Genomic DNA, 12,337 nt, shown 5'->3' with positions numbered 1-12,337 from the left:
TTAAAATCTTCCTTTTCCTCTGAGTCCCCTCCCTGGGGCACACTTCTCTTCGTGTCTTACCCAATTCCATGTGGATCTTTCTTACAACCTTGCTTGTACAGGAATCTTTCTGCCAGGATTCAGTTAGTTTTCAGTAAGAACTGTTCCATAGGATAGAAAGCCCAGAGATAAGTCCACACACATATGGTCACCTTATCTTTGATAAAGGAGGCAAGAATATACAATGGAGAAAAGACAGCCTCTTCAATAAGTGGTGCTGGGAAAACTGGACAGCTACATGTAAAAGAATGAAATTAGAACACTCCCTAACACCATACACAAAAATAAACTCAAAATGGATTAAAGACCTAAATGTAAGACCAGAAACTATCAAACTCTTAGAGGAAAACATAGGCAGAACACTCTATGACATAAATCACAGCAAGATCCTTTTTGACCCACCTCCTACAGTAATGGAAATAAAAACAAAAATAAACAAATGGGACCTAATGAAACTTAAAAGCTTTTGCACAGCAAAGGAAACCATAAACAAGACCAAAAGACAACCCTCAGAATGGGAGAAAATATTTGCAAATGAAGCAACTGACAAAGGATTAATCTCCAAAATTTACAAGCAGCTCATGCAGCTCAATAACAACAAAACAAACAACCCAATCCAAAAATGGGCAGAAGACCTAAATAGACATTTCTCCAAAGAAGATATACAGACTGCCAACAAACACATGAAAGAATGCTCAACATCACTAATCATTAGAGAAATGCAAATCAAAACTACAATGAGATATCATCTCACACCAGTCAGAATGGCCATCATCAAAAAATCTACAAACAATAAATGCTGGAGAGGGTGTGGAGAAAAGGGAACCCTCTTGCACTGTTGGTGGGAATGTAAATTGATACAGCCACTATGGATAACAGTATGGAGGTTCCTTAAAAAACTACAAATAGAACTACCATACGACCCAGCAATCCCACTACTGGGCATATACCTTGAGAAAACCAAAATTCAAAAAGAGTTATGTACCACAATGTTCACTGCAGCTCTATTTACAAAAGCCAGGACATGGAAGCAACCTAAGTGTCCATCAACAGATGAATGGATAAAGAAGATGTGGCACATATATACAATGGAATATTACTCAGCCAGAAAAAGGAATGAAATTGAGTTATTTGTGGTGAGGTGGATGGACCTAGAGTCTGTCATAGAGTGTGAAGTAAGTCAGAAAGAGAAAAACGAATACCGTCTGCTAACACATATATATATGGAATCTAAAACAAAATGATGGTCATGAAGAACCTAGGGGCAAGATGGGAATAAATACGCAGACCTACTAGGAAATGGACTTGAGGACACAGGGAGAGGGAAGGGTAAGCTGGGACAAAGTGAGAGAGTGGTAGTGTATATATGGACATATATACACTACCAAATGTAAAAAAGATAGCTAGTGGGAAGAAGTCGCATAGCACAGGGAGATCAGCTCAGTGCTTTGTGACCAGCTACAAGGGTGGGATAGGGAGGGTGGGAGGGAGGGAGATGCAAGAGGGAAGAGATATGGGGATATATGTATATGGATAACTGATTCACTTCGTTATAAAGCAGAAACTAACACACAATCATAAAGCAATTATACTCCAATAAAAACGTTAAAAAAAAAAAAAGAACTGTTCCACATGAGGATGTATTTTTTATGTGTTTGTCAGGGGAGGTTAATTCCACATCCTATCCCACCACCTTGATCTTCTCTCTCATCACAGAAACTCTTAATTAAGGAATATGAACCTATGTTGAGGCCCCTGCACTTTTTCCGTAAGAATAACTTATGGGTTTCTTCTGCACAAACTAGAGATTAAAAATGTCAAAACTACGTCAGCAGTGGAGAGATTAGGTTTAAGCTACCAAGAGATGCCACATTCCCCTTCCTGAGCTGATTTTTATTTCCTAAGACATAGTTTCCTAAACATGGTTGTTTCCTCTATGAGGCAGAAGATTAAAAAACTGACGAAATACAACTACGTTTACAGTAAACTTATACATACCTAGTTGGGAAATGCAACATTCTGGCTAATTGAAAATTATGTTAGCGAAGAGTCAGGGTGTCTCTCTGTATACCCAGGTATCTCATGTATCAGTATATGTCTCTGTGTGTGTACCTGTATGTGTTTATATTTGTACATTTCCTTACACACAAGCATTTGAATTGCTAGCAGCCACAGAATTAGAAAAGAATATACAGTACTAAATAATACACTGGCCATAATTTAATTTATTCAACAAATATACATTGAATACATTTACATTCATTGAAGTATCATGTCATTGTGACTTTGTCATCTAGGACATCCCAAAGGGTGAGATCATTTCCCTGAAGTCATTGTGTAAGACATAAAATGTCTTGTCCTGCTTTCTAAAAGTTTACAGCCTGGCAGGGATGTGATTTAACTTTGCTATCTCAGGACTTTCAGAATCTTGCAGGGACCAAACTATGACCATGACTATACTGCAGATATGAGGAAGTGTCAATGTAAAGTTGGAAAAAAAATGCCAGTAAAACTTGGTTGTGTTTATTATTTATGTACTATGTAAGTGATCTGTAGGATAGATTTCTTTGTAAGGAGGGAAGGGGTACCTTTAAAATCATGATTTCATCAGTGCCATCTTCCCCTGCTTCAGTCCACCTCTGAAACCTCTACCACATGCTGTAATCTTCCACAAGAAAAATGTGTTTCCTTCTCTAACCAACCTTTATATTCACATTTGTTCCCTCCCTTTGTTTTGAAAAGTATGATTCATTTCTGAGAATTCCCCTCACACACAAAGTAGAGCTTTAGAAATGAAATGTTAAAACAACTCAAATGTTTCATGAAATGTCATTTCTGTGTGATATCCTTATAAAGGTAGCAGGATTCCAGAAAGAGGAGTTAAAATTAAAATTAGGTCCTTTTGACAAATCTCTCTTGGATCTCTTCTTGTGAGAATTAAGAAACTAGCATCTGTCCACAGGGAGGCAGTCAGGACTTATCAAGGAGTTCATTTTGAATTTTAAATCCAGTACTCACAAAGAGTTAAACACAAATTAATTTCCCTAAAATAGGTCACTGAAAGGTCAGTTCATACATTTAGTTGTTTAGTTTCTTTGGCTTGTACTACGGAACTCTGTTTGGATTGCCCAGAAGATAGAACTGATGTCCCTGAGGTTGGCAGAAGTGATCCCTGGTTTTAAACCAAATACCTTCTTGCAGACAGTATCTAACTGAGCAGAGCCCTATAGGGCATATTGCAATGCTCTGCCCTCAGACTAGCACACATTACGGCCTTCGTCTGTCCAGACACAAGTAGTACAAATGGGTAAATGGGAAGGAAAGAAAAAAGAAAAGAAGGAGGGCACTTTATCAGGCACAAAGTAATTAGCAGAATATGTCACAGTCAAAGTGATGCTGTCAATGTGTGAAATATGTGAAGTGATCACAAAGCTGAATAAAGCAGAAGAGGCTTCCATGACCCTCTCCTGCTCTTTACCCTTCCTTGGGCAGGGATAAGGATGAGCTGAGTGCTCAGAATTAAGATAACCCCTCCTCTAGCTGGGGTTAGACTACTCCTCAAGCAGGAGTCTGTTTGAAGACCCAGAACACTGGGTGCTCCAATATCCACACTGCCTGCCTGCCATCCCATTCCCTATATTCAGCCTTGGGAATATCAGGACTAATTTCATTATACCTTTTACTCCTGTTGACAACAGACACAATGAGAAGCCCAAGTCACTTCTCATTCCTCCAACTTTTATGCTCAAACAGCCTCTTTCATACTTTTTTCTTGACCTTACTTCTCATCCTCTCCCTCCCAGTGTCTGAAGCCCCTTTTCCTGTGCTCTCTGGAACTCACAGGCAGCCATCAGGAAGATTCCCTTTCTCTCTGAATGCTCCCTCTATCTTCCTACTTGGCTGTTCCCTGAGGACACTGCTCTCCCACTCCCAGCCCTCTCAAGTAGTGTCTATTTTCTCCCCACATTCTCAAACCACAGGGCTTAGAGGTAGGGTGGACGTTCTTATTGCTTCTCTTCACCACATCTGGACCACTGTCCCTCTTTCCGCTTCTGTAAAAACTCTGAGTTCTGAATCACAAAAAATCAGATCATACCACCCATTTTCCCGCATTCTAGGAAGATCTGGTTTCCTGGCTCCCTGTCACTCTTCATCACTATGGTGGCTACAATTCTAGGTGAATTCAGTGTCCACATAGATGGTCCTTCCAATCCCCCACTTCTCAGTCCCTGTCCTCCACCCTAACTCCAAGAACACACACCAGTTCTTAACTGAAATTCCTCCACGTTCCTCTCCAACTACCACCATCCTCTCAGTTTCCCACCTCTGGTACCCCCACTCCAGTGACCCCAGTTAGACCTGCTGATCCTCCCACTTCTCACTTTCCCTCAGCCTCCTCCTGTCTGGCCTCACCTCCTTCACCAGTTTAAATTCCATGTTCAATTCTCATAACCACTCCCTCCCTGAGTGAAAATCCCTCCCCCTCTCACAGGGACCCGCTCACTTGGCAAAGCCACACCCTGGCTGACTTCCTCTCTTCACTCCTTCACACACAGGCCCAGAGAGAGGAAAGACACAGAATTCTGTTGAATGCTCTCGCTCTAAACCCAAGGTCACCAGTGAGCCCTCAGCATGCCCCAGGGGACTGGCTAAAGTCCTCAGAAGTGTTGTCTCCCATCTTTCTTCTCCCTGAATCCACAAGGGCTTGATAAGTCTTTGTAGAAATGAACTGGCATTAAATAATATCACCAGATTTCAGAATGAAACAAATTTAATTCTGTGAAAGTAAGTTTCATTTAATACTTGCTTCAAGTTTCTAAGGCAGTATACATGTCCTGAGTTGGAATATGCTCTCAAAGATTCCCCTTAGCACAAATTCTCATAAAAGTAAAAGAGGAGATTGGATGGCAGAGGACATTAACTAACTTCCTTTAAAAGAGATTCTTTAGACCATGTGTTCCTAGCCTTTGGCCCAAAAGAATGTCCGTTAGCTGCAGATAGATGTTTTTACTTTCTAAGCCCACCGAAAATTAAAAGTTTTAAATAATGAGATGTTAATGGAGAATTAATAAAATTATCAAAAACTCTAAAAAGGTTTCATGGATATTTTTTTGCCTTCACTCAAGAGGTTATGATTTTCCAATGTCAAAAACAAATATGGAGGCGGCGGAGTCAAGATGGTGGTGTGGGAAGATGCAGAGTTTGCGTCTCCCCACAACTAGGATCTTGCAGGTGGGGGATCCCGACACCCAAGGAGACGGGATGAACACCCAAGTGAACCAGTAGGACATAGAGGAAAAGTGGAGGCCGGACAGGACCAGCGCCCCTGAGGGGTGGCTGAAAGGAGGGAGGGGTTCCCACACCTGGAGGGACCCTCGGAGGTACACATCAGGGGGAGCACACCCAGCATTTCCCCTCCCCAATCAGCCAGCGGAGTCTGCCTGGCTCTCTGGCCGGATCCTATGCCCTCAGAGGTCCCCTCTGGGCTGGGTTGGTCTTGTGGGCATAGGAGGGAGGAGGGCATAGGAGAGAACAAGAGAGTCAACTGGGAGGGGCCCTCCAGGACCAGAAGAGCAGGAGGAGGAGTGGAGAGCGTTTGCCCCCTGCCCCTCACTTGAGCCCAGGAAGCCTGCTGGGTTCCCAGGTGGGGTCCCCCGCCCTCTGAGACCAGAGGCAGGAGGCACCCTGGGCCCCTTCTGTTGAGCCTAAGCCCCAACCCCCACACCCCCCATGGCCTTTTCCAGCCCTGTGGGTCCGAAGCATAGGTCCCACCCACCACCCAAACCTCACCCTTGCTTAGGCCCCACCCTCCACAGCCAAGGCCTTTTCCACCTTTTTTTTTTCCTCTCCTCCTCTTTTTTACTATCACAGTTCTGTTTTACCTTCTGGTTGTTCTTTCATCTATATTTTTATTTTTAAATTTTTTCTAAGATAGCTGTTAGTTTCCTAGTCAAATTTTATTTTTTTTTTACTTTGTTATTGTTCTCCTTTTTTTTGGCTGCCCCATGTAGCTTGTGGGATCTTGGTTCATGAGCCAGGGGTTGTGCCGAAGCTCCTGCACTGGGAGCTCCAAGTCCGACCCACTGGACTAACAGAGAACTTCAGACCCTAAGGAATATTAATCAGAGTGAGGTCTCCTGGAAGTCCTTATCTCAGCACCAAGACCCAGCTCTACCCAACAGCCTACAAACTCCAGTGTTGGAAGCCTCAGGCCTAACAACCAGTAAGATAGGAACACAACCTCACTCATAAAAAAAAAGGGGAAAAAATGAGATGGCATAAAAATATGTCACCAATGAAGGAGCCAGGTAAAAACCTACAAGAATAAATAAATGAAGAGGAAATAGACAACCTACCAGAAAAAGAATTCAGAGTAATGACAGTAAAGATGATCCAGAGTCTCAGAAATAGATTGGAGGCACGAATTGAGAAAATTCAAGAAATGTTTAACAAAGATCTAGAAGAACTAAAGAACAAACAAACAGAGATGAACAACACAATAACTGAAATGAAAAATAAACTAGAAGGAATCAATAACAGAATAACTGAGACACAAGAATGAATAAGTGAGCTGGAAGACAAAATGGTGGAAATAACTGCCGAGGAGCAGAATCAAGAAAAAAGAATGAGAAGAACTGAAGACAATCTCAGAGACCTCTGGAACAACACTAAACACACCAACATTTGAATTATAGGGGTCCCAGAAGAAGAAGAGAAAAAGAAAGGGACTGAGAAAATATTTGAAGAGATTATAGTGGAAAACTTCCCTAACATGGGAAAGGAAATAGTCACCCAAGCCCAGGAAGCACAGAGAGTCCCATACAGGATAAACCCTAGGAGAAACACACCAACACACATATTAATCAAACTAACAAAAATTAAATTCAAAAAAAAATATTAAAAGCAGTAAGGGAAAAACAAAAAATAACTTACAAAGGGATCCCCATAAAGTTATCAGCTGATTTTTCAGGAGAAACTCTGCAGGCCAGAAGAGAGTGGCAGGGTGTACTCAAAATGATGAAAGAGAAAAACCTACAACCAAGACTACTCTACCCAGGGGCCTCCCTGGTGGCGCAGTGGTTGAGAGTCCGCCTGACGATGCAGGGGACGCGGGTTCGTGCCCCAGTCCGGGAAGATCTCACATGCCGCAGAGTGGCTGGGCCCGTGAGCCATGGCTGCTGAGCCTGCGCATCCGGAGCCTGTGCTCCACTACGGGAAAGGCCACGCAGTGAGAGGCCCGTGTACCGCAAAAAAAAAAAAAAAAGATTACTCTACCCAGCAAGGATCTCATTCAGATTTGACGTAGAAATCAAGGTTTTCAGACAAGCAAAAGCTAAGAGAATTCAGCACCATCAAACCAGCTTTACAACAAATGCTAATGAAACTTCTCTAGGCAGGAAACACAACAGAAGAAAAAGACCCACAAAAACAAACCCAAAACGATTAAGAAAATGGTAATAGGAACATACATATGGATAATAACCTTAATGTAAATGTATTAAATACCCCAACCAAAAGACACAGACTGCCTGAATGGATAGAAAAACAAGACCCATATGTAGGCTGTCTACAAGAGACCCACTTCAGACCTAGGGACACATACAGACTGAAAGTGAAGGGATGGAAAAGAATATTCCATGCAAATGGAAATCAGAAGAAAGCTGGACCAGCAACACTCGTATCAGATAAAATAGACTTTAAAATAAAGACTGTTACAAGAGATAAGGAAGGACACTACGTAATGATCAAGGGACCAATCCAGGAAGAAGATATAACAATTACAAATGTTTATGCACCCAACGTAGGAGCACCTCAATACATAAGGCAAATGCTAACAACCATGAAAGGGGAAATCGACATTAACACAATAATTGTAGGGGACTTTAACACCCCACTTACACCAACAGACAGATCATCCAAACAGAAAATAAATAAGGAAACACAAGCTTTAACTGACACATTAGATCAGATAGATTTAATTCATATTTATAGAACATTCCACCTGAAAGTGGCAGAATACACTGTCTTCTTAAGTGCACAGAGAACATTCTCCAGAATAGATCACATCTTGGGTCACAAACCAAGCCTCGGAAAATTTAAGTAAGTTGAAATTGTATCAAGCATCTTTTCTGACCACAGCACTATGAGACTGGAAATCAATTACAGGAAAAAACCACAAATACATGGAGGCTAAACAGTGTGCTATTAAGTAACCAAGAGATCACTGAAGAAATCAAAGAAAATAAAAAATACATAGAAACAAATGACAACAAAAACACGACCCAAAACCTGTCGGAGCAGGAAAAGCAGTTCTAAGAGGGAAGTTTATACCAATTCAATCTCAGCTCAAGAAACCAGAAAAATCTCAAACAATCTAACACTACACCTAAAGCACCTAGAGAAAGAAGAACAAAGAAAACCTAAAGTCAGTAGAAGGAAAGAAATCATAAAGATCAGAGCAGAAATAAATGAAGTAGAAACAAAGAAAACAATAGCAAAGATCAATGAAACTAAAAGCTGTTTCTTTGAGAAGATAAACAAAATTGATCAACCCTTAGCCAGACTCATCAAGAAAAAACGGGAGAGGATGCAAATCAATAAAATTAGAAATGAAAAGGGATAAATCATACCTGACACTGCAGAAATTCAAAGGATTTTAAAAGACTACTACAAACAACTATATGCCGATAAAATGGACAACCATGAAGAAATGGACAAATTCTTGCAAAGGTACAATTTTCCAAGACTGAACCAGTAAAAATCAGAAAATATAAACAGATTTATCACAAGTAATGAAATTGAAACTGTAATTAAAAATCTTCCGACAAACAAAAGTCCAGGATCAGATAGCTTCACAGGCGATTTCTATCAAACATTTAGAGAAGAGCTAACACTGATCCTTCTCAAACTCTTCCAGAAAACTGCACTGGGAGGAAAACTCCCAAATTCATTCTACGAAGCCACCATCACCCTGATACCAGACAAAGATATCACAAAAAAGAAAACTATAAACCAATATCACTGATGAACATAGATGCAAAAATCCTGAACAAAATACTAACAAACAGAATCCAACAAGATATTAAAAGGCTCGTACACCATGATCAAGTGGGATTTATGCCAGAGATGCAAGGATTCTTCAATATACACAAAACAATCAATGTGATACACCATATTAACAAATTAAGGAATAAAATCCATAAGATCATCACAATAGATGCAGAAAAAGCTTTTGACAAAACTCAACACCCATTTATGATAAAAACTCTCCAGAAAATGGGCATAGAGGGAAGCTACCTCAACATAATAAAGGCCATATATGACAAACCCACAGCAAACATCATACTCAGTGGTGAAAAACTGAAAGCATTTCCACTAAGATCAGGAACAAGACAAGGATGTCCACTCTCATCACTCTTATTTAACATAGTTTTGGAAGTCCCAGTCACGGCAATCAGAGAAGAAAAAGAAATAAAAAGAATACAAATTGGAAAAGAAGAAGTAAAACTGTCACTGCTTGCAGATGACATGAAAATCCTAAAGATGCCACAAGAAAACTACTAGAACTAATAAATGAATTTGGTAAGGATACAAAATTAATGCACAGAAATCTCTGGGATTCCTATACACTAATAACGAAAAATCAGAAAGAGAAATTAAGGAAACAATCCCATTTACCATTGCGACAAAAAGAATAAAATACCTAGGAATAAGCCTACCTAAGGAGGCAAAATACCTGTACTCAGAAAACTATAAAACACTGATGAAAGAAATCAAAGATGACATAAACAGATGGAGAAATATACCATGTTCTTGGATTGGAAGGATCAATGTTGTAAAAATGACTATACTACCTAAAGCAATCTACAGATTCAATGCAATCCCTATCAAACTACCAATAGCATTCTTCACAGAATTAAAACAAAAAATTTTACAATTCGTACGCAAACACAAAAGATGCCAAATAGCCAAAGCAATCAGGAGAAAGAAAAACAAAGCTGGAGGAATCAGGCTCCCCAACTTCAAACTATACTACAAAGCCACAGTAATCAAGACAGTATGGTACTGGCACAAAAACAGAAATATAGATCAATGGTACAGGATAGGAAGCCCAGAGATAAACTTACATACATACGGTCACCTAATTTATGACAAAGGAGGGAAGAACATACAATGGAGAAAAGACAGCCTCTTCAATAAGGGGTGCTGGGAAAACTAGACAGCTACATGTAAAAGAATGAAATTAGAACACTATCTAATGCGATACACAAAAATAAACTCTAAATGGATTAAAGACCTAAATGTAAGACCAGACACTACGAAACTCTTAGAGGAAAACACAGGAAAAACACTCTTTGACATAAACCACAGCAAGATCTTTTCTGACCCACCTCCTAGAGTAATGGATATAAAAACAAAAATAAACAAATGGGACCTAATTAAACTTAAAAGCTTTTGCACAGCAAAGGAAACCATAAAAAAGACAAAATGGGGGCTTCCCTGGTGGCACAGTGGTTGAGAGTCCACCTGCCAATGCAGGGGACACGGGTTCGTGTCCCGGTCCGGGAAGATCCCACATGCCGTGGAGCAGCTGGGCCCGTGAGCCATGGCCGCTGAGCCTGCGCATCCAGAGCCTGTGCTCTGCAACGGGAGAGGCCACAACAGTGAGAGGCCCACGTACCGCAAAAAAAAAAAAAAGACAAAATAACAATGCTCAGAATGGGAGAAAATATTTGCAAATGATACAATGGACAAAGGATTAATCTCCAAAATATACAAACAGCTCATGGAGCTCAATATCAAAAAACATACAATTTAATTTAATGGGCAGAAGGCATAGACATTTCACCAAAGACATACAGATGGCCAAGAGGCACATGAAAACACATTCAACATCACTAATTATTAGAGAAATGCAAATCAAAACTACAATGAGGTATCACCGCACACTGGTCAGAATGGCCATTATCAAAAAATCTAGAAACAACAAATGCTGGAAAGTGTGTGGTGAAAAGGGAACCCTCTTGCACTGTTGGTGGGAATGTAAATTGATACAGCTACTATGGAGAACAGTATGGGGGTGCCTTAAAAAACTAAAAATAGAACTAACATATGACCCAGCAATCCCACTACTGGGCAAATACCCTGAGAAAACCAGAATTCAAAAAGAGACATGTAGCACAATGTTCAATGCAGCACTACTTACAATAGCTAGGATATGGAAGCAACCTAAATGTCCATCAACAGATGAATGGATAAAGAAGATGTGGCACATATATACAATGGAATATCACTCCGCCATGAAAAGAAACGAAATTGAGTTATTTGTAGTGAGGTGGATGGACCTAGAGTCTGTCATATAGAGCGAAGTAAGTCAGAAAGAGAAAAACAAATACCATATGCTAACACATATATATGGAATCTAAAAAAAAAAAAACAAATGATACTGATGAACCTAGTGAGAGGGCAGGAATAAAGACACAGCCATAGAGAATGGACTTGAGGACACGGTGGAGGGAGGGGAAGCTGGGGTGAAGTGAGGGTAGCATCGACACATATACACTACCAAATGTACAACAGATAGCTAGTGGGAAGCAGCAGCATAGCACAGGGAGATCAGCTCCGTGCTCTGCGATGACCTAGAGAGGTGGGATAGGGAGGATGGGAGGGAGGCTCAAGAGGGGGGGAATGTGGGGATATATGTATGCATATGGCTAATGCACTTTGTTGTACAACAGGACTAACACAGTATTGTGAAGCAATTATACTCCAATAAAGATCTATTAAAGAAAACAACAATATGATGATGCTAGAGGAAACATCCACGTCAGATAAAGAAAAACTGGGTGAAGGAATTATTTAAGATTTTCTGTGATCAGAATTATTTTAACTTACTAATTTGTCAGAGATATCTTTCCATAAAAATAAAGTACCTTTTTTTAATTGAAGTATAATTTACATACTATACTGTTAGTTATATTAGAACATAGTGATTTGATATTTCTATACATTACAAAATGATCTCAATAAGACTAGTTACCCTCTGACACCATACAAAGTTATTATAATTTTGTTGACTATATTCCCCATGCTGTACATTTCATCCCTGTGACTCATTTTATACTTGGAAGTATGTATCTCTTAATCTCCCTCACCTATTTCACCCACTGCCCCCCCACCCCCCGCAAATCTTGCAACCAGACCGTTTATTCTCTGTATCAATGACTCTGTTTCTGTAATGTTTGCTCATTTGTTTTTTTTCTTAGATTCTACGTATAAGTGAAATCATATGGTATTT

Source organism: Hyperoodon ampullatus, assembly GCF_949752795.1.
Source record: "Hyperoodon ampullatus genome assembly, chromosome: 5".
Classification (NCBI taxonomy): Eukaryota; Metazoa; Chordata; class Mammalia; order Artiodactyla; family Ziphiidae; genus Hyperoodon; species Hyperoodon ampullatus.
Note: the sequence above shows the minus strand (reverse complement) of the source record.